We start from the raw sequence: 21,659 nt of genomic DNA, 5'->3' as shown, positions 1-21,659 counted from the left end.
GTTTTGGTTTGTTTGGTTGTTCCATTTTGTTGTATGATAGATATTTTGTGTTCTGACAAAGAAAGCTTGCATAGAGGTTAGAGAGAGGAGCTAGCCACTAGTTAACCATAGACTCCAGGCAGTGGTGGCACACACCTTTAATCCCAGCACTTGGGAGGAGGAACATAAGGCCTGTGGTATTTTGAGCAAAAGGATCTTACTTAAAGTTCTGTAATGCAAGCAAGGGTAACACAGATAGCCCATATTGTTTTGGAACACTCATGTATACCTCTAACAAAATTCTCTAAGAGAAGTTATCTGGGGTTCTTCTTAAATAGTGCATGGCTCTTGCAGGAAGCATCATTATCTTACAGGGTATGAATAAGTGTGTGTATGTGTGTGTGTGTGTATGTGTGTGTGTGTGTGTGTGTGTGTGTGTGTGTGCACAAATCCATATACATATATGAACGTACGTACACATAACTTGGGCTACATGAGATTTAACCAGTTTAAAAGAGAAAAAAGAGCCAGATGGTGGTGGCACAACACCTTTAATCCCAGACCACAGGAGGTAGAGACAGAAATATAAGGCAGGTGGAAACAGGATCGCCCCAGTTCAGTATGAGGATTCATAGAGACAGGATCTCCCCTATTTTGGTCTGAGATTTCATAGAGGTAAGAAGTTTCTGGTGGCTGGTGGTTCTGCTTCTCTGATCTTTCAGCTTTCACCCTCATATCTGACTCTGGGATTTTATTGTTAAGACTAATTAGGATCATGCTTCATCATTTCCTAGCTCTTGTGAAATAACATGGCAATAAACAAGACTAAGTATGTATCTCTCGGCTAGAATATGAATTACATTGAGTATATGCCAAGAAGTAGTTCAGAAAACTTGGGCTAGACTTTCAGACACTTAAAAAGTTCAATAAACATGGGCTAACCAAGCTCAAGTTTGGTAAAGTCAAATCACAATAACCCCATCACTCTTTGAACTCTGCTTTTCATTCTTCATGCATAAGACTATTCATCCTGTTTTCTCATTTGATAAACTCTTAGATAGCAATGCTGAGCTCACATGACACCTTACCTTCCTCTGAAAGTACATGTTTAGTTTTGGTTTCTGCACTGTTCTACCCCTGTCTCACCCTGCATCAACGCTGAGGCATTTATAACACACCCTGCAGTTGTACTGCTACTTTTATTAAATATCAGACTTTGGGGGAAGCCATTAAACTGTCTAAGAATTAGGCTTTCTGTATAGGATGTATAAACGGACAATTTACTTAATAATTGTGGTATTTACATTATATTGTAAATGTAGTGCATCCTGCATGCAATCATGGTCAGATAACACACCACACTGAAGACAGGACTAAGCACTACCAAAAGAGTAGAAAGAAAATAAATGAAGTGATATTTAATGAAAACAAATCACAACTGAGAACGTAAACCAGCAAAAGTTCATCAAAATAAGAATCTTCAAACACCTTTCAGTAAGAACTCTAAATATCAGTGGCCTCAACTCTCTAATCAAAACACATGATAATTGAATGGTTTAAAAAACAAAATCCACCTCTCTTTGGTCTACAAGAAACTCAGCTTCAAAGATCAGCACCCACTCAAAGTAAAAGAATGGAGGAAAATATTCCAAGAAAATGAGGTCAAGAATCAAGCAGGCATCACCATCCTATACAAACTCAGGTGAACACAAGCCAAGGTAACCCCACTTACTTCAATCTGGTCAACAACTACACAGAGAAACTTAAGAATAAGTGACATTTTACATCAGATGGGCCCAGCAGATAACTGCAGAACACCCCCCCCCCAAACACCAATAGATTTGCACTCTACTCAGCAGACATGGAAGCTTCTCTAAAATAGAGCACAAGCTGAGAAACAAAGCCAACCTTTCAGAAAGAAAAAAAAAATGAAATAATCCCATACATCCTATCTGACCATTAACCAATAAAACCTAAACTCAGCAGGAAAGAAAACTTTAGTAAGTGTATAAACGCCATGGAAATTGAAGAACTCATTACTGAATGATGAATGAGTTAAGAAATCAAAATACTTCTGTAACTGAATAAAAAAGAAAAGAAAAACACAACCAAACTTATAGGACACGCTAAAAGCAGTTCTAAGAGGGAAGTTTATAGCTTCAAGTGTGTACATTAAAAAATGAGAAAAAACACAAATAAATGACTTAATGATGCAGAGTTAGACAAAAAAAATGCTCATTTTCCTCATCACATTAAATTTTGGTGTCTAACTCCATATTAGCTTGGGTATATGATAAGTTCTTTACTAGAGAACATTTTACTTTTTTCTCGTAACCATTTCAACCCTATTCATAGCACATAGTAAAGATTTAAATCAGAATAAAATGAGAAGCCAATGGTTTTCTCAAAAGAACACTAGAGGGTTACTGGCATTGTAACATTAGGCCAAGAATCAATATAAACAATTTCTAATGTGCATTCATTCTCTCATTTAGTGTATACTTATATATATATATATTACATAGAGTGCCCACATAAATATGCACTACGTATACATGACTATATACAAATGTGCCCAAAAAAAATCTAAAAGAGGTGCTTTAGAACCATCTCAAGTAAAATAGGTTTTGAACTTAAATGATTATAGTTAGAAAACTTGAGTGATCAATATGTAAAACTAATGGTTTGAGCAAAACCTAGAATAATTGGATAGCTGAGAATCAAGCTACCAGAGATATCAATTGCTATACCAAATTCAGTGAGACAAGGAAAAGATTAAATGAGATTTCAGAGACAAGTCAATGAAAATAACAAAATGACGCCAAGATGAGAAGAAATTGGGAGCAGGATAAATGAGGTTCTATATAATTGCACATTGTGTGGCCTGCAGCACATGGTATTTAAATGGTTTGAAACGTCTTAACTGGCAGGACATTATCTCGTCTTTCTGCCTCATGCAGAGCTCTATGGGGATATGGAAATTTTCATGACCACTTCAACAAAAAGTAAGGCTAATTAATGATGAAAGTGAAAACTTGGCTGTTGATAATTCTTGGGTTACATCCAGATATACATGGATATAGAACTACTATTGTGTAATATAAAATTTCTTGATAAACATTACTATCTGGCTCTAGTCCAAATGAGGTACAAGAGAAAAATGTGTTCTTTCCATTAACATTATTAGAACTAGATTGGAGGAACTATACATAAGTCCACACCCCTATTTGACAAATAGTTACAAACTATATACAGAGGACAAAACATCATCTTCAATAATTGGTACTGGTCAAATTGAATAGATTTATGTAAAAGAATGAAAGTAGATCTTTATCTCTCACCCTGCAAAGATTAAACTCCAAATGGACGTAGGATCTCTTCATAAGACCTGATACCCTGAATCTTTTTTTTTTTTTGGTTTTTCGAGACAGGGTTTCTCTGTGTAGCTTTCCTGGAACTGACTTTGGAAACCAGGCTGGCCTTGAACTCATAGAGATCCACCTGCCTCTGCCTCCTGAGTGCTGGGACTAAAGGTGTATGCCACCACCACCACCACCACCCCAGCTCTGATACCCTGAATCTAAAGAGGAGAGAGTAAGGAATTTGGAATAAATGCACAGGAAGGTATTTTCTGAATAGAGCTCTAGTGGTACATACATTAAGACAAAAATTGACAAATGGAAACACATGAAACAACTAAACTCTTGTATTGAAAGTGACATATAATTCAGTTGAAAAGGAGGCCTGCACAATGGGAAACATCTTTACCAACCATACATTTGTCAGAGGGTTAGTACTCAGAGTATACAAATGACTCAAAACTACACATCAAGAACATATACAGCCCATTTAAAAAGTGTAGGGCATAACTAAACAGAGAATTTTCAAAAGATAAAATACAAATGACAGAAACATCTCAAAAATTCTCAAAATCCTTAGTCATCAAGGAAGTGCAAATTAAAACTATTTTGAGACTTTCTCTTGCACACGTTAGAGTGCCAAGATAAAAAGGAAGCAATGAGAGTGTATTTTTGTATGAATGTGCCAAAGAGGAACTCTCATCTACTGCTGACGAGAGTGCAAATGGGGGCAGCCATTACATAAAACAGTGTGCTGGGCCTCACAAACCTCGAATAAGATTTATCCACATGATCCATCTACACAACCCCTGGAGCTATATGCAATGGACTTTTTATCTTGCTACAGAGATTCTTGTTCATCCATGTTTATTACTGCTACATTCACAATGGTCAAGAAATGAAAACAGTCTAAATGCCCATAAATTGATGGGTAGATAACAAAAATGTGTTACATTTGTATAATTTGGAATATTATTTATCTGCCAAGAAAGATGTATGAAATTTGAAGATAAATGAGTGAAACTCAGAACAATAATCTTGAATGAGGCAACTCAGACACAGAAAGACAAATGCCCTATGTTGTCTATCATACATGGATGTTAGCTTTAAATCTGTAGATATGTGTGTTTCATTTGGAAAGACTATAGAGATTAGTAAACTAGTAAGGGGCTATGTGGAAGAAGGGCATCGTTCAAACTAAAGTAATAAATATAGTGTGTTAGAAAAGGAAAAAATGAAATGGGCAGAACTAAACAGTGTAGGGTACTGAGGGGCAGGAAAGAGGACAGAATATGATGAGGAATAACTGGCACTAAACACATTTCAAAAAAGCTATACAAAATCACACCATCATATATGAGCATTCTGAAATATGCATATATGCACATACAAGAAAAGTTTAAATGGAGCTACTCTATAATTGACAGAGGGATACCCCAACTGAATACTACATACTAACAAATAAAATCCCATATGAGAGGAATGGATTGTCTCTTTTTGAGTTGTATAACACTGTTATTGGCTCAACAAAGAACCATTTTCTGCTGTTTTCTTTCCTTAAACAGAAAAGCAATGCTAGCTAAGACTCAAAACACATAATTGTCTTCTTTCTTTTTAAAATATTAAATAGTAAATTCCGTCATATATATATGTATAACCTATATATCTTACTTTGTTAATATTTCTATTCATTTTTTGCAGTGACTGAAATAGAAACTAAACTAAAATAGGTCACTGCAAGTTTTATTAGATGAAATAATATTTAGCAAATGCTGAGCGTAACTGGCATATAATGATCAGCCAGTGACTTTTAGTAAAGATTGAATACAGAAGGAGATTTTGACATGACTTTTGAAAAATTAGAAAGGATGAGTATTAACCTTGTCTTCATATTCACTGTGTGGTCTTGACAAGGCTGACAAGGTCCACAGGGTAAAACCCTATCTAATAAAATTGAAAATTCTCCAGGAACCAATCAATCCAAGTGTGAATTTTGTAAACTAGATGGAAGTAGATCAAAAAGATAGCAAAGGATTTTCTGTATCTGGCTGCTATAGTATTTCCTCTAGCTAAATCATATCCTCTAAACTAGCAAGACATGATCATGAAGACTCACTACATCAGAAATGATTTCTTGACAGGGAGTACAGTCTTGTTTTATTTTCAAATAACTGATTTTATAATACCGCTGATATTTCCTAGAAATTTATGATGTGTTCATAGTTCTATCACTGAAATATAGAAGGAAGAAGAGTAAAATGGGGAGGAAGAAAATGAAGAATAGGAAATTAGGTGGAAAAAGGACAAGAGAACGTGTATTTATTATTGTAAAAAGTGTCAGAGAGAATGAATGAGGAAAGATCTGATGTATTGACATTAAATGCAGAAAATAAAGACCATATGCCATATAATGTGGATAGCTTCTGAAACTGCAGAAGAAACAGGAAGATATTCTTGAGGATTCAAAGGCAGACAGCCATGGTGACACCCTAATTGTAATACCATGAAACCTTACTCCCTAAATAACTCTAGAATGATATCTTTGTATTGTTTTAAATTTCTGTGTTTGTAGTAATTAGTTATAGAAACAAGTAATTAGCTTCAGGAACAAGAAAAAACTAATATGGTCTCATTAATATCATTATATCTTCCAAAGGACACATAGGATAATAACCTGTCTATACCAATCCATTCCCTCATTCTGTCTTACAGTGTGATATGTAGTTTTCTTATTTTAAAGTAATATTGCTTAAGTTCCCATTATTTACTTGACCTCTCTCTGTGTGTCTGTCTCTGTCTCTCTTTCTCTCTTTTTCACCCTCCCTCCCTCTTCTTCCTTTTCTTCCCCCCTCCTTTATCTCAAACAATAAAATAAACTTAGTGAAATTAATGATTTTTTCTTTTTTTCATTCTAGGGAGTTCCCCAATTACTACAGTAATATTTGGCTTGTACTGAGTGGTATTCATTGTTTTCATGCATGAATAAATCAATGTCCTTCAAAATCTTCAATTCCATAGGGATGAATATAATATCATCTAATAATGGGTGGATATTTGAATGACAATACTCCCCAAAAGCTCATATATTTGAATACTTAGTCCCCAGTTGGTAGAACTTTTTGGCAAGTATTAGGAGGTGTGGTCTAGTTGAAGTTTCTCTGTGTAGTTTTGGTGCCTGTCCTGGATCTCACTCTGTAGACAAAGCTGGCCTTGAACTCACAGAGGTCCGCCTGGCTCTGCCTCCTGAGTGCTGAGATTAAAGGTGTGCGCCACTACTGCCTAGTTTAGTTGAAGATATAATGAGAGTGATTCTTGAGGTTTAAAAAGATTCTTGTGATTCTCAGTGCTTCCTCTCTCTGCTTTGTGCTTGCGAATCAAGATTTCAATTTTCTACCACTGTGGCCTCTAACCGCCTTGGTCATGATGTCATATCACAGCAATAGAAAAGTAACTAAGACACAATGTAATACAAGAACTACCTGATGTGAGAATATTGAAAAATTCTCTTAGGATAAGTAATTTTAGACGACACTAGGATATTTTTTTAAATATATTGCCTTTAATTTTTTTTATATATCATAGTTTGATAATATTCTTTACCCTCCACAAACTCTTCACAAATTCTCCTGTTTCCTACATGATCCCAAATTCATGTTCCTTTTCTCTCTCAAAAAACAAACAAACAAAAACATAGAACATGGAGTCTGAATTTTAGTTGAGAAAACACCTTCCTAGGACTAAAATTCTTTCCTCTCACATGACTCTAGCTCATCAAGTTGACATGAATGTAGTTAGTACTGTGGGTAAATTATCCACTTTCTAGAGTCGCCCTCATGCTCAGGAAGAGTTACCCAGACAAAACAGACTCCATGTGCATGCTGGCACAGTTCCTGTGAGTTCATATGTATATCACCATTGCTGTGTCTAGAAAATACTGTTTCCTTGGGGTCATCTACCTCCTGTGGTTCTTACAATCTCTCTACCTCCTCTTTCAAAAATATCCCTAATCCCTGAGAGGAGGGATTTAATAAACACATTCCATTTAGGGATGAATACTCCAAAGTCTTTCATTCTCTGTACATTGCCTAGCCATGAGTCTCTAAATTATTTACTATCTATTGCAACAAGAAGATTCTTAGATGATGGATGAGCAATGTACTGATGATCAATGATATAGAGATACATTATTTGGAGTTGTTTTATTGCTATTTTCTTTTTTCAGAATAATAGTAGTAGGTTTTCACCCTGGCCCATGAGTAATCTAGTTTCATATTCTAGGCCACTTTAGCAGTGCCATGGATGGGTTTCAGCTCATGGAGTGGGTCTCTTTTTTTTAATATTTTTATTTTATAATTAAATTAATTTCACATATCAGCCACAGATTTAGAGACTCATGGCTAGGCAATGTACAGAGAATGAAAGACTTTGGAGTATTCATCCCTAAATGGAATGTGTTTATTAAATCCCTCCTCTCAGGGCTTAGGGATATTTTTGAAAGATTTGCCTCTCCTCCCTCCTCCCACCACTGAGCCCTACCCCTCAATACAACACCCCCCATTCCCATCTCCTCCAGGGCAAGGTCTCCCCTGAGGAGTCAGCCCAGCCTGGTAGACTCAGCCAAGGCAGGCCCAGTCCTCTCCTCCCTACACCAAGGCTGAGCAGTGTGGCAGCATAGGCCCTAGCCTCCAAAAAGCCAGCCCATGCACCAAGGAAAGGTCTCAGTCCCACTGCCTGGGTGCCTCCCAAACAGTTCAAGCTAATAAACTGTCTCACTTATCCAGAGGGCCTGATCCAGCTGGGGGCTCCTCAGCCATTGGTTCACAGTTCATGTATTTCCACTAGTTTGGCTATTTGTCCCTGTGCTTTTTCCAATCATGGTCTCACTATCTCTAACTCATACTATCCCTCCTCGCTCTTGCCAATTGGACTTCTGGAGCTCCACCTGGGGCTCTGCCATGGCTCTCTGCATCCGCTTCCATCAGACCCTGGATGAGAGTTCTATCATGACAGCCAGGGTGTTCAGCCATCAGAGCAGGTCAGCTCAGGCACTCTCTCGACCATTGCCAGTAGTCTACAGTGGAAGTATCTTTGTAGATTTCTGGGGACCTCTCTAGCATTCTGCTTCTTCCTATTCTCCTGGGGTCTTCATTCATCATGGTATCTCTACATGAGCAAATTGGATGTGGTAGGGGGTAATGGAGGGCAAGGGTCAGAGGAAAGAGAGCTTAGGGGAGAAGGAGGTCCCAGATGGATCAGGAACAAAGTGGGAGAATGGGAAAGGGGCTACCATGATGAATGGAGTGGGTCTCAAGGAGCAGTTGGTCATTCCCATAGTATTTGTGTCACTATTGCATCTGTTTATTTTGCAAGCAGGTCATTATTATAGGTCACAGGGTTCAAAGCTAGGAGATATTGATGATTATTTTCCCCCTCTGGTCATGTACATATTACCTTCCAGCATCATGAATGTTAGTCAGTAGTGGTGAATCTGCTAGTTGTGCACCAGCTTGATTTGATAAATGTAAGTGCTGCCATCATCAATGGGACCTTAATATCAGATTGAATAGGGTAACAAATAATATTGACAATAGCCTGTGATGTTTGGGGGAATCTCTGGAACCCCTTTGGCCAAAAATGCAACCTATTCTTGGTACTAGATGTTTTACTTGGTAGAAGAAGAGGTCTATTTGGGGTATTGTCTCCTATATTGTATGGTAAATCCATTCAAATTATTTTTATATGTGTATGTACAGAGAGGAAACTTCTGTATTAGTAGATTGCCAAATGGTTTTGCAAAACGACTTTAGTGTTACTTGTCTGCTACCATAATTGACCCTTTACTGTGTGCTACCATACCCCTATCCATTTACTGTTGATATCAGTTACCCCTTTATACCTTTATAATATTATATTTTCTTTTCGCTTTCTTGGTATATCCTCTCCTTTGCCATGTTCCCTTATGAGATAACTAACTTCTGTGGTTATTCTAAATGAAACACACATATCTAAAGCTTAAAAGCTAACATCCACATATGAGAGCAAACATAAAGTGCTTGCTTTGGGGGGTACAGATTACTTCACTTGGATGACTATTTATAGCTCCATCAATTTTCCCAAAAATTTCATGTCTTAACAGTTGAATAATATTCCAGTTTGTAAATGTACCACATATTCACTATCTATTCTTCAGCTGATCGACATCTTTGCTGTTTCCAATTTCTGACCACTTCAAATAGAGCATCAGTGAGCATGGAGGAGTAAGGATCCCTGTAGTATCATTCAGAATTCTTTAGGTATATGCCCAGGGGTATGATAGCTAGACTTTATGGTAGATCTACTTTTATCTTTTTGGGGTAACTCCACAATGTTTTAATGGTTGCTGTATCAGTTTCTATTACAACTAGGAATTATTAACAGGTACACCTCTTTCCATACCCCCCCCCCAGAAAATTCTGTTATTTGTGTTTTTAATTTTGGCTATTCTAACTGGGGTAAAAAAAAAATCGCAAAGTAGTCTTAATTTGAGTTTCACTGATGACGAAGTTTGCTGAATAATTTAAAGTGTGTCTAAGCTACATGTGTTACATCTTTTGAGAACTCCTTTAGTTCTATATTCCATTTTAAATGTGTTATTAATTCTCTTGATGTTCAGATTTTTTAGTAGTTTGTATTTTCTAGATGTTAACCCTCTGCCATATGTGTAATTGGTGAAGTTTTCCCATTGTGTACACAACTGGTTTGCTGGAATAAATGCATCCATTGCAGTATAGAAGTTTTAGCCTCAGGAGTTTCCATTTGTTAATGGTTGTTCTTAGTTCTGGTGCTATTAGCGTCCTGGTCAGAAAGTCCTTTCCTGCTCCAATGAGATCACTGAATTCCATACTTTGCCTTCTATTTGATTCAGAGTATTCAGCCTTGTGATGATGTCCTTAATCCATTCAGAGCTGAGTTTTGTGAAGGGTGATAGATATGTGTTTATTTTTATTCTTCTATGTAGAGCTATCTTACTGACACAACACCATTTTTTTGAAGATGGTGTCATTTCTCCAGTGTGTTTGTCTGGCTTCTTTATCAAAAATCAGGAGTACATAGGTGTATTGAATTATGTTCTGGTCTTCGATCCTATTCCATTGGTCAACATGTCTGTTTTATGCCAATACCATGACAATAGCTCTACAGTAGAAATTAAAATCTGGGCTGGTGATGCCTCTAATAGTTCCTGTATTCAGATTTTTTTTAGCTAGTGTGTGTGTGTGTGTGTGTGTGTGTGTGTGTGTGTGTGTTTACGTATAAAGTTTAAGATTTTGGGACGTCGATGAGAAATGAATTGAATTAGTAAATTTTTTTTGTTAGAATAGCCATTTTTACAATATTAACCCTAATAATCCATAGCATGGGTTATATGGGGAATTTTCTCAGTCCCACCTGGGCCCATGGTCCAGACAAATCTTTCCTATTTGCAGTCCTACAGCTGCTTATCAAATAATTACTCAGAGGCTTATATAATAGTTACAAACTGTTTTGTCTACACTTCAGGCTTCTTACTAGCTAGCTCTTACATCTTAAATTAACCCATTTCTATTAATTTATGTTTTGCCACATGGCTATGGCATTTCCAGTCTGTTGGCATGTTGACCCTTGGGTGGCAGGCAGGCATCTCCCTTGCTCTGCCTTTCTTCTCCCTGTATCTTTTCTTGGGTTTCCCACTTGGCTATAACCTGTCTTTTGATAGGCCAAAGCATCTTCTTTATTAACCATTGGTAGCAACATATATTTGCAGCATACAGAAAGACTCATTTCCCCTTTTGTGTCTAATTAAAAAGGATGGTTTCCTTTTACATAGTAAAATTACATATAAAAAACAGTTATCAAGCAAGAATTGCATTTACAATATCTAGTATATTCATATTTGGCAAAATGAAAGAAAATGCTTTATCATCTATCTTATTTTTGTGAGTCTAAAGTTTTATATCTAATTTACCTTTTATCATAACTAAGGAAAGCTATAAGCATAACTATCTAGTCTTCAATTCCATCAAATACCCTACCTAGAAGGTTATGCTATTCTCTGAGTAAACAGGAAGTAGATTGTAAGCAACTTCCAAAATTTTAGAAATAACAGAAATTTCTGTTCCTCTGCAACATTGAGTATTCCATCTTCAGCCTACAGGAATAGAGTATTTGGCAGATTTTTCAGTGAAGCACAGTATTTGAAGAACTGTTTGCCTATTTTGGCAAAGTTCATCAGTCACATTCCTCTGTGTCTTGCAGAATGTCTGGCAGTTTTTTCCATGAAACAGGAACCTGAAGGACCATCTCACCTTGATTTGGCATAATTCAGTGGTCACTTTCCTATGGGTTCTGTATGTCCAATTTATACAACACACTGTCAAGCAGTCCATGCAAGAGCAGTTTCTTTCCCAAATAACCCCAGTTTTGCCCAGAAGAAGATAAACTCCATATGAAGTGTCTTCAATGCCCATCTTCCTCTTTGAATTAAATCCGTGCTGCCAGGAGCATACATGTCTCACTGTCCAGAAAAGTCTAAGTTTTTAAAACATTTTAATGTCATACTCTGTAGGTCTTTGAGTGTTTGAAGATTATCTACCTAATTGAAATATATCTATGTATACCTAGAAAACTTAACTAAAATAAGTATAAGTATGATTATCATTGATGACTAATTATTAATCTATATTTCTTAATTATACATTAAAATATTAAATAATTTGCATATACATAATACATTAAACAAGAGTAGAAATATTCATAGAGTATAACAAAATTAACTTTAAATTTATATCAATAAACTGAAATCCGTACCAATGTAAAATATTTTGAGATTAACTGCTGTTTTTTAGATTATAGTAGATTCAATAGTCTATCCTTTTATCCTACCATTCCTATATCATACATTTCTATATCATATCCCCTTTCTTCTTTTAGAAAGAGATTGATAGCCAATAACAATTTGTAACAAACCCCCTAAACAAAGACAAAACATCCATAGTCCATTTTTGGGAATGTGGGTATAGTTTTCTAGGCTACTTTCTGGTAATTGGGGGTATTGGTGATCTTTTGGGGACCCTGAGAAAATTTAGGACTATGGTCAAATCCTGACTGGAATAGTCTGTGAGGCTGCATCATCTCAGCCAGCAGCCTTGAAGCCTTTCTAGATGCAGAACTCAGAGGAAACTGTAAGAGAGGCAGCCTGAAATGTTGGATCATCTAGGCCATCCATTTCCATTGGAGATTTTTCAGGGGATCTTGCTTGATCAAACCATATTAACCTGAAAGCAATCTACAGGCTCTAATCTTCTGGGGAAAGAAAAGAAGAACCTCTTTTCCAAAGCAACAAATCCTTAGACCCAAATTTTGAAGTAAAGATACCTTTAAGATATTTATGTTGGTTTATCTTCGCAGCACCCATAATCAAATGTCTCTCTGAAGTTTAAAAAAAAAAAAAAGACAACATAATAATATACAGTATGCAGACTTTCCATGTATTTTCCATCTTTATGTGGCTTTTCTTTATTACTCTATTTCTTTTTTAAGGACTTTCTCTACCCTTTTTTCTTTTCTCTCTCAAGCCTACATATATTTTTTAACACACTGTAACATGATTAGAGGCTTTTTCCATCAAAATCTGTTTTACTGTATATCTATAATTATTTTCTGACCATTGCTTTAAACTACAGTGTGGCTAGGACCAAAGTGGCTGCTGGCTGTTGACTCCACCCAACTTGGCTTTTCAACATAATCTCAGGTACAGAGTCACACTTACCTCCCCAATTCTAGGATGCAATATTAAATAGTATGCCTATATTTTTAAGCCTGTGGCTGTGTTCTCAATCCTGCAGGCAGTGACTGGGAGAAACCTCTTTGTATTGCAGCTGTGAGAGATGGCAGGAGTCTTCCATGTTGCCACTTAAGCTTGCCATGACCAGGGGACTAATCTCTGAACCCCCACCTGTATTGAGTGGCATGAACTAGGAAGCTGCTCTTGGCTCTGTTTTAGAGCCTTTTTTTTTTAAAAAAAAAAAAAAAAGAAGCTCTCCAGTTTTATGTGGAAATTTCTTGCCAACTGTCTGGGCACCAATTCTAGCCAGATATTTCTTCTTGGTCCCTCCTGGGCCCATGGTCCAGACAAATCTCTCCCACCCACAGTCCCACAGTCGCTTATCAAATAATTACTCAGAGGCTTATATATTAATTACAAACTGTTTGGTCTATGGCTCAAGATTCTTACAACCTAGATCTTACAGCTTAAATTAACCCCTTTCTACTAATCTATGTTTTACCATATGGCCATGGCATTACCAATCTGCTGGCACGTTGCTCTTTGGGCAGAGGGCTGGTATCTCTCTCGCTCTATCTTTCTTCTCCTAGTATCTTTTCTTGGATTTCCCACCTGGCTATAACCTGTCTTGCAAAAGGCCAAAGCATTTTCTTTGTTAACCAATGGTAGTAGCACATATTTACAGCTAATAGAAAGACCATCCCACAGCAGGTGGTATTTCCAACTTCTTCAATTTCTTTCTTCAGTGTCTTAAAGTTCTTATTATATAAGTCTTTCACTTGATTTGTTAGACTTATTCCAAGATATTTTCAGGCTATTTGTGAGAGTACTATATTGAATAGATGAAGAGAGAATGGATCCCCTTACCTTGGTCCAGATATTAGCGGAAATGCTTTGAATTTTTCTCTGTTTATGATTATTTCGGCTCTGAGCTTTGTAGTGGATAGCCAACCCAGCATTGGCCTGGAAGTTCCAACCCCCATTGAGGCTTCAGTAATGATCACGCCCACAAGGCAGGGCAGAGGAGGGAGCCGAAGACCGAGGATCAGGAGGAGGTTGCTCTCTTGGTTCGGGGCTCTGGACGCTGGAGGTAGACCGAGCAGAGTTCTCCAGAGAACACCGCCGGACTGCGCTATACCTTTGCCAGACCCTGTAACCTATCCCTTCATTTGTAAGTTTCCCCACAAAATAAACCTCCCTTTTAACTACGTGGAGTGGCCTTAATAATTTCACCAATATCTGGCGCCCAACGTGGGGCAAATTCCAAAGGCCCAGGTGGCTCCCTCCCTCAGCCTCCTCCCTGGCTGGCGGCTGGCGGGTACCTAAACCCGCCTGCAAAGTTCCATTTAACCAGGGGGTTGGGGATTTAGCTCAGTGGTACAGCACTTGCCTGGCAAGCCCAAGGCCCTGGGTTCGATCCTCAGCTCCAAAAATAAATAAATAAATAAATGTGTAGCCCAGGCTGGCCTCGAACTCGTGATCCTCCTGCCTCTGCCTCCTTCAGCAAATCCTACCAGCGTGTGCCACCACCAAGACTTTTTATCATGAATGGATGTTGGATTTTGTCAAAGGCTTTTAAGGCATCTAATGAGATGATCATGTGGGTTTTTTCTTTCAGTTTGTTTATATGGTGAATTACATTGAAAATATTTCATATGTCAAATCACCCCTGCATTTTTAGGATGGAACCTATTTGATCATGGTGGATGATCTCTTTTGAATGTGTTCTTGAATACAGCTTGCCAGTATTTCAATTGTGTATTTTTACATCAATGTTCATGGGGGAAATTGGTCTGTAATTCTCTTTATTTGTTGAAGCTTTGTATGGTTTGAGTATCAAAGTGACTGTGGCCTCATAAAATGAATTTGGCTATGTTCCTTCTCTTTCTGTTTTGTAGAACAATTTGAGTAGTATTTGTATTAGCTTTCCTTTGAAAGTCTAGTAGAATTCTGTGTTAAAACTGTCTGGCCCTGAGCTTTTTTTGGTTGGAAGACCTTTAATGACTGCTTCTATTTCCTTGGGGGATTAAGTTTATTTAAATGATTTATCTGATCTTGATTTAACTTTTTAAATGGCATCTATTATGACATTTTCTCTATCTTTTAGGTTTTCCAATTTGGTGGAGCATAGGTTTTTGAAGTATGATCTAAATATTCTTTGATGTCTATTGTTATGTCCCATTTCAGTTCCTGATTTTCTTCATTTGAGTATTCTCTCTCTGCTTTTTAGTTAGTATGGATAAGGGTTTGTCTATTTTATTGATTTTTCTCAAAGAACCAACTGTTTGTTTCATTGATTCTTGTTTGTATTATTCTCTTTGTTTCTATTTTATTGATTTTAGTCCTCAGTTTGATTGTTTATTGCCATCTACTCCTCCTGTATATGTCTGCTTCTTTTTGTTCTAGAGTTTCCAGGTGTGCTATCCAGTCACTACCCTGAGATCTTCCTGAATTCTTTGTGAAGGCATTTAGTGCTATGAAATTCCTCTTATCATTGTTTTCATTGTGTCCCATAAGTTTGGGTATGTTGTGCATTCATTTTCATTGAATTCTGGGATGGAAATGTTTAATTTCTTCTTAATTCTGCCTTGACCCAGTAGTCAATTCAATTCAATACAGAGTTGTTTAGTTTCTATGGGTTTTTATGCTTTCTGTTGTTAAAATTCAGCTTTAATCCATAGTGATCTGATATTATGAAGGGGATTGTTTCAATTTTCTTGTATTTATTGAAACTTTCTTTGTGACTGAGTGTGTGGTCAATTTTGGAGAATATTCCATGAGGTGTTGAGAGAAGGTAAATTCTTTTGTGCTCAGGTGGAATGTTCTGTAGATATTGTTAGGTCCATTTGATTCATAATGTCCCCTATCTCTGTTCATTCTCTCTCTCTCTCTCTGAAAAACCTGTCCTTTGGTTTGATCGGGGTATTGAAGTCCCACACAATTAATGGGTAATGTTTGATGTATGATTTAAGCTTTAGTGATGTTTCATTGAAAATTTGGGTGTCCTTGTGTTTGGGGCATAGATGTCAAAAATTGAAACATCATACTGATGCATTTTTCCATTGATGAGTATGAAACATCCTTCCCCATCTCTTTCGATTAATTTTGGTTTGATATCTATTTGAATAGTTACATCAGACTGCTTCTTGGGTCCATTCACTTAGTGTGGGATGACTTATCCCTAACAGGCTACAACTTAGGAAACATTTTTTCCAATCTTTTATTTGAGGTAATGTTTTCCTTTTAAGTTGAGGTGTGTTTCTTCTATTCAGCAGCAGGATGGATCCCATTTTTTTTTTTATCCATTCTGTTAGCTTGTGTCTTCTTATTGGGGAACTGAGTTTACTGATATTGGGAGATATCAGTAACCAATGATTGCTAATTCCTGTTATTTTGTTATTGTTGCTGGTGGTGATAGTGTGTGTGTGTGTGTGTGTGTGTGTGTGTGTGTGTGTGTGTTTCCTTTTTTTTGGGGGGGTGGGGGTTGCTGGTGTCAGATTATTTATTGCCTGTGTTTTCATGGGTATAGTTAACTTTCTTGGGTTGGAATTCTGTTTCTAGCACCCTCTGTAAGGCTGGTTTTGTGGATAGATATTGTTTATATTTGACTTTGTAATGAAATATCTTATTTTCTCAATTTACAGTGATTGCAAGTTTTTCTGGCTATTGTGGTGATATTTTATTTGTATGTTAATAAATAAAGTTTGCCTGGAGATCAGAGGAAATAGCAAGCCATTTTAAATAAACACAAAATTCAGGCAGTGGTAGCACATGCCTTAATCTCATCACTTGGCAGGCACGGTCTCTGTATATTTAAGGTCATACTAGGGAACAGAGTCAAGCGTGGTGACACATATCTTTAATCCCAGTACCAAAAGAGACCTGGAGGTCTGTACAGACAGGCAGTGACAAGGAAGTGAGGTACCTTGGCTAAGAGCCAATGAGAGGGCAGAACAGCAAGGCAATAAAAGCCTGGGTAGACAGGAAGTTGTGGCATTTTGGAAGATACAGAGATGGTGAGGTAAGCTTGGTTGGTGGCTCTCACTATTTCCCTGATCTATAAGGCTTTTACCCCTATATTTGGCCCTGTGCTTTTATTTAATAAAACCACTTAGAAATTTGACTACAGGGTATAGTTGTCTGGGCTGGCAACCATGGTCTCTTAGAGTCTACAAGACATCTCACAGACCCTTTTGACTTTTAGAGTCTCTGTTTACAACTCGGGTGTAATTCTAATAGGTGTGACTTTATGTGTTACTTGGCCTTTTGCCCTGGCAGTTTTTAATATTCTTTATTTATTCTGATTTTTGTTTGTTTCATTGGTTGCTTGGTTGTTTTTTGTTTGTTTGTTTGTTTGTTTGTTTGTTTCACAACAGGGTTTCTCTGTGTAGCCTTGTGCCTTTCCTGGAACTCACAAAGATCTGCCTACCTCTGCCTCCTGAGTGCTGGGAGTAAAGGCTTGTGCCACCACCACCCAGCTCTTTATTCTGTATTTTTAGTGTTTTGATTATTATGCAGTGACAGAGTTTTCTTTCCTTGTCCAGTCTATTTAGTGTTCTGTACACTTCTGGTGTCTTTATAGGCATGTCCTTCTTTTTTTTTTCTCCTTTTTTAAAATTTATTAAATTTGTGTTTTAATTTTACACATCAGCCATGGGTTCCCCTGTCCTCCCCCTTCCTGCTCCCACCCACACCTTCCCCCCCCCTCCCCTCCATTCCCATCTCCTCCAGGGCCAAGAGTCCCCTGGGGATTCATTTAAACCTGGTGGATTCAGTACAGGCAGGTCCAGTCCCCTCCTTCCAAGCTGAGCAAAGTGTCCCTGTGTAAGCCCAAGGTTCCAAACAGCCAGCTCATGCACTAAGGACAGGTCCTGGTCCCACAGCCTGGGTGCCTCCTGAACAGTTCAAGCTATTCAGTTGTCTCACTTATCCAGAGGGCCTGATCCAGCTAGGGGCTCGACAGCCTTTGGTTCATAATTCATGTGCTTCCATTTGTTTGGCTATTTGTCCCAATGTTTTATTTAGGGTTTCTATTGCTGTGAAGAGACACCATGACCCTGATCATAGCAACTCTTATAAGGGAAAACATTTAATTCAGCTGACTTACAGTTTCAGAGGTTTAGTATATTATCCTCATGTCAGGACATGCTAGCGTACAGACAAATATGATGCTGTCTTGAGAAGGAGCTGAGAGATCTACGTCTTGATCCCCAATCCCCAGGCAACAGGAAATGAACTGTGTCACTGTGAGTATCTTGAGCAATAGGAGACCTCAAAGCCCACTCCCACAGTGACCCTCACACTTCCTCCAACAAGGCCATACTGCCCTCTGGGAGCCATTTTCTTTCAAACTACCACATTCCACACCCTGGCCCCCATAGGCTTGTAGTAATGTCATAGTGAAAAAAAATGCTTTCAGTACAATTTTAAACATCCTCATAGACTATAACAGTCTAAAGTTCAAAGTAACTTCTGAGATTCATACAATCTCTTAACTGTAATGCCTTGTAAAATCAAAATTAAAAAAAAGATTACATACTTCAAACATATAATGGCATTGCTTATATAATTCCATTCCAAAATATAAGGAAGGAAGCAAAGTGTGCGAATACCGGACTAAAGCAAGACCAAAAATCAGCTGGCTAAAATTCAAACTCTGTAGCCCCAGGTCTGATGTCAAAGCACTATTCTGATATCCCACTCTTTTCAGTTTTTATTACAACACACTTCTTTCTCTTGAACTAATTATACACCATGCTAGTAGCTTTCCTTAACAGGTATTTCTGGTATCTCCAACATCCAACATTGCCTTGGGATCACCAAGGCAATCTAGGCTTCCACTTGACAGGTTCATGAAATGGCCCTCTGAGCCTCCACTCAGGGGTACCACTGAAACATGCCTGGCTCAGAGGCTTTCCTAGTCATGGATAGAGATCTTTACTCCTTTCCTCTATCTTTGACTAAAGCCAGAACCACACGGCCAAAGCTGCCAAGTTCTGCTGCTTGCTAAGGCTGTAACATGGCCCCCTCATTCAATGACATCTTTGCCAGCTTTCTGTTTTCTGTGGTTTTGTTCACTGCTTAAGCTTGGCTGTACTGAAATAGATCTGTAGATCCATCAGGCTGATCTCAAACTCAGAGACTGGCCTGCCTCTGCCCCTGGAGTTTTGGGAATAAAGGTGTGCACTACCACACCAGACTCTAAGCTTTTCTTTACTTCCTTTTCACAAATTGGAAACATAGCTGGATGGGATCTTACCCTGAGGCCATCACTCCCTTTATTCCATTTCTTAATCTGTTTATCTCCTTGGACACAAAATTTAGCTCTATTCTCCTTCCCAGTGCTACTTATCTCATCAAATTGTGTATTTTCTATTTTTTCTTACTCAACTTTCTCCTCTTCATTATGTCTTCATTAGAGTTACAACTAATAATCACATCACAGAGTCTATACTAATCTATTTTGAGATTTCCTCTGACAACAAAATTAATCCAAGGCTCTTCACTTTAGCCTCAGGCAGACTCTTTGGACAAGGGCAAAAAGTATCCAAATTCTGCACCAAAACATCACAAAAATGATCTCTAGGCACCATACTAAAATTCTTCCCCTTAGAGACTTCTTGAGCCCTGTCCCCACAGTTCAAATCTCCCATGCTCCAACTAGTATGACCCATTAAGCAGTGATTAGAGCACTCCACTGCTTTCCTAACCCCAAAGTCAAAATTTTTCCAAGCAAAAACATGCTCAGGCTTATCATAAAAAGATCCAGTTGCTGGTTCAAATGTCATTCTTAATTAAGATTGCTGTGAAGAGACATCATGACCATGGCAATTCTTATAAAGGAAAACAATCATGCTTGAGCAGCAGAAGTCCACCAGAGTTTGGGACAGGGCCTAGCTGAGGGGCACAAAATGAGGTAACAGGGGGTGGGAAGTGGAATGAGTTTTTGAGAATGGAGTCTAAGGAGTGGGGCAGTTCACCTGAGAGGTGGGTCACTCACCTGTCCTTCTGATTGGTGTGGCCTGCACCTGAAGAAATGTTTCTTAGGTTTCATAGAATATTTATTTTGAGGAGTATTAGTTTTAGTTTTTATTTGAAGGTCTGGTAGAATTCTGTGCTGAAAACAACTGGCCTTGTGCTTTTGTTCATTGAGACTAATAATTAATACTTTTATTTACTAGGCACTATGGGTCTATTTAAGTTGTTTATCTCATCATTACTTAACTTTTGATATATATCAAGAAATCCATCTACCTCTGTAGTTTGATGAAATACAGAATTTTAAGTAAATCCTTATTCTCTAAATTTCCTTGGGGTCTATTGTTGCTTATTATTGTTGTATGTGTATGACTGGTGCATGCTTCTCTCTTTCTCTCTCTCTCTCTCTCTCTCTCTCTCTCTCTCTCTCTCTCTCTTTCTCTCTCTTTCTCTCTCTCTCTCTCTTTGTATACATGAGCATCCAAAGAGGATGATGGTACGTCCCTGGTTACTGGAGTGACAAATGGTTGTGAGCTGTGGTGATACTATATTGTAAAATGTGATTTTATTTGTATATTAATAAATTTGCCTTGGGGTCAGAGCAAGCCATAGCAGAAGCTGGGTGATGGTGGTGCACACCTTTAATCCCAGTACTTGGAAGGCAGAGGTAGCAGATCTCTGTGTGTTCAAGGATACAGCTAGCATGGCGACACACGCCTTTAATCTCAATACCAACCATAGAAGACCTGGAGGTCTGTACAGACAGGCCATGATGAGGAGGTCATGTGGCTGGGTTTACAACCAATGAACAGAACAGAAAGTCTATAAAAAGAAAAAAAAAACACACAGAAGTAGGTCTCTTGCAGAGAGGAAAGACAGCAGAAGCAGTGAAGGGTAAGGTTTTCAGCTCTTGCTCTTACCTCATGGTTTTTAACTCTGCAATTGGATCTGTGTTTCTTATTTAACAAGACAGTTACATCTACATTGAGCTACCATGTGAATTCTGAAAATTGAATCCAAGTCTTCTGAAAGATTAGGCAGTGTGTTCCTAACTGCTGGGCCAACTCTCTAAGTAAGACCCTTTGTTGTCTATTGTAATATCTACCTTTTTATCTCTAGTTTTAGTTAATGTTTGTCAATGGAGTTGATTTTCTCAAAGAACTAACTTTCCATTTCTTTGATTTTTTTTGTTGTTGTTGATTTTTGTTATGTTCTTTCTATTTCATTAATTTTAGGCCTGAGAATGATTCTTTCTTTTTGTCTACTTTTCTTGGTTATTATTTCTGCTTCTTTTTTTCTAGAACATTCAAGTGTGTCAATAAATTATTTGTATGAAGTAGCTCCAGTTGTGCTTTTTTTTTCATTTGTTTGCTTGCTTATATATGAACTCAGTGCAAAAACCTTGTCTCTTTTTAGAACTTCCCTTATTGTGCTTCATAGGATTGGGTATGTTATGTTTTCATTTTAATTCAACTTTAAAAGGTTTTAATTCCCTTGTTTATTTCTGCATAGACATAATTTTTGTATATTAGTGAGTTGTTTAG

Source organism: Onychomys torridus, chromosome 2, assembly GCF_903995425.1.
Source record: "Onychomys torridus chromosome 2, mOncTor1.1, whole genome shotgun sequence".
Lineage (NCBI taxonomy): Eukaryota > Metazoa > Chordata > Mammalia > Rodentia > Cricetidae > Onychomys > Onychomys torridus.
The sequence above is the reverse complement of the archived record's forward strand: the minus strand, read 5'-3'. Positions refer to the sequence as shown.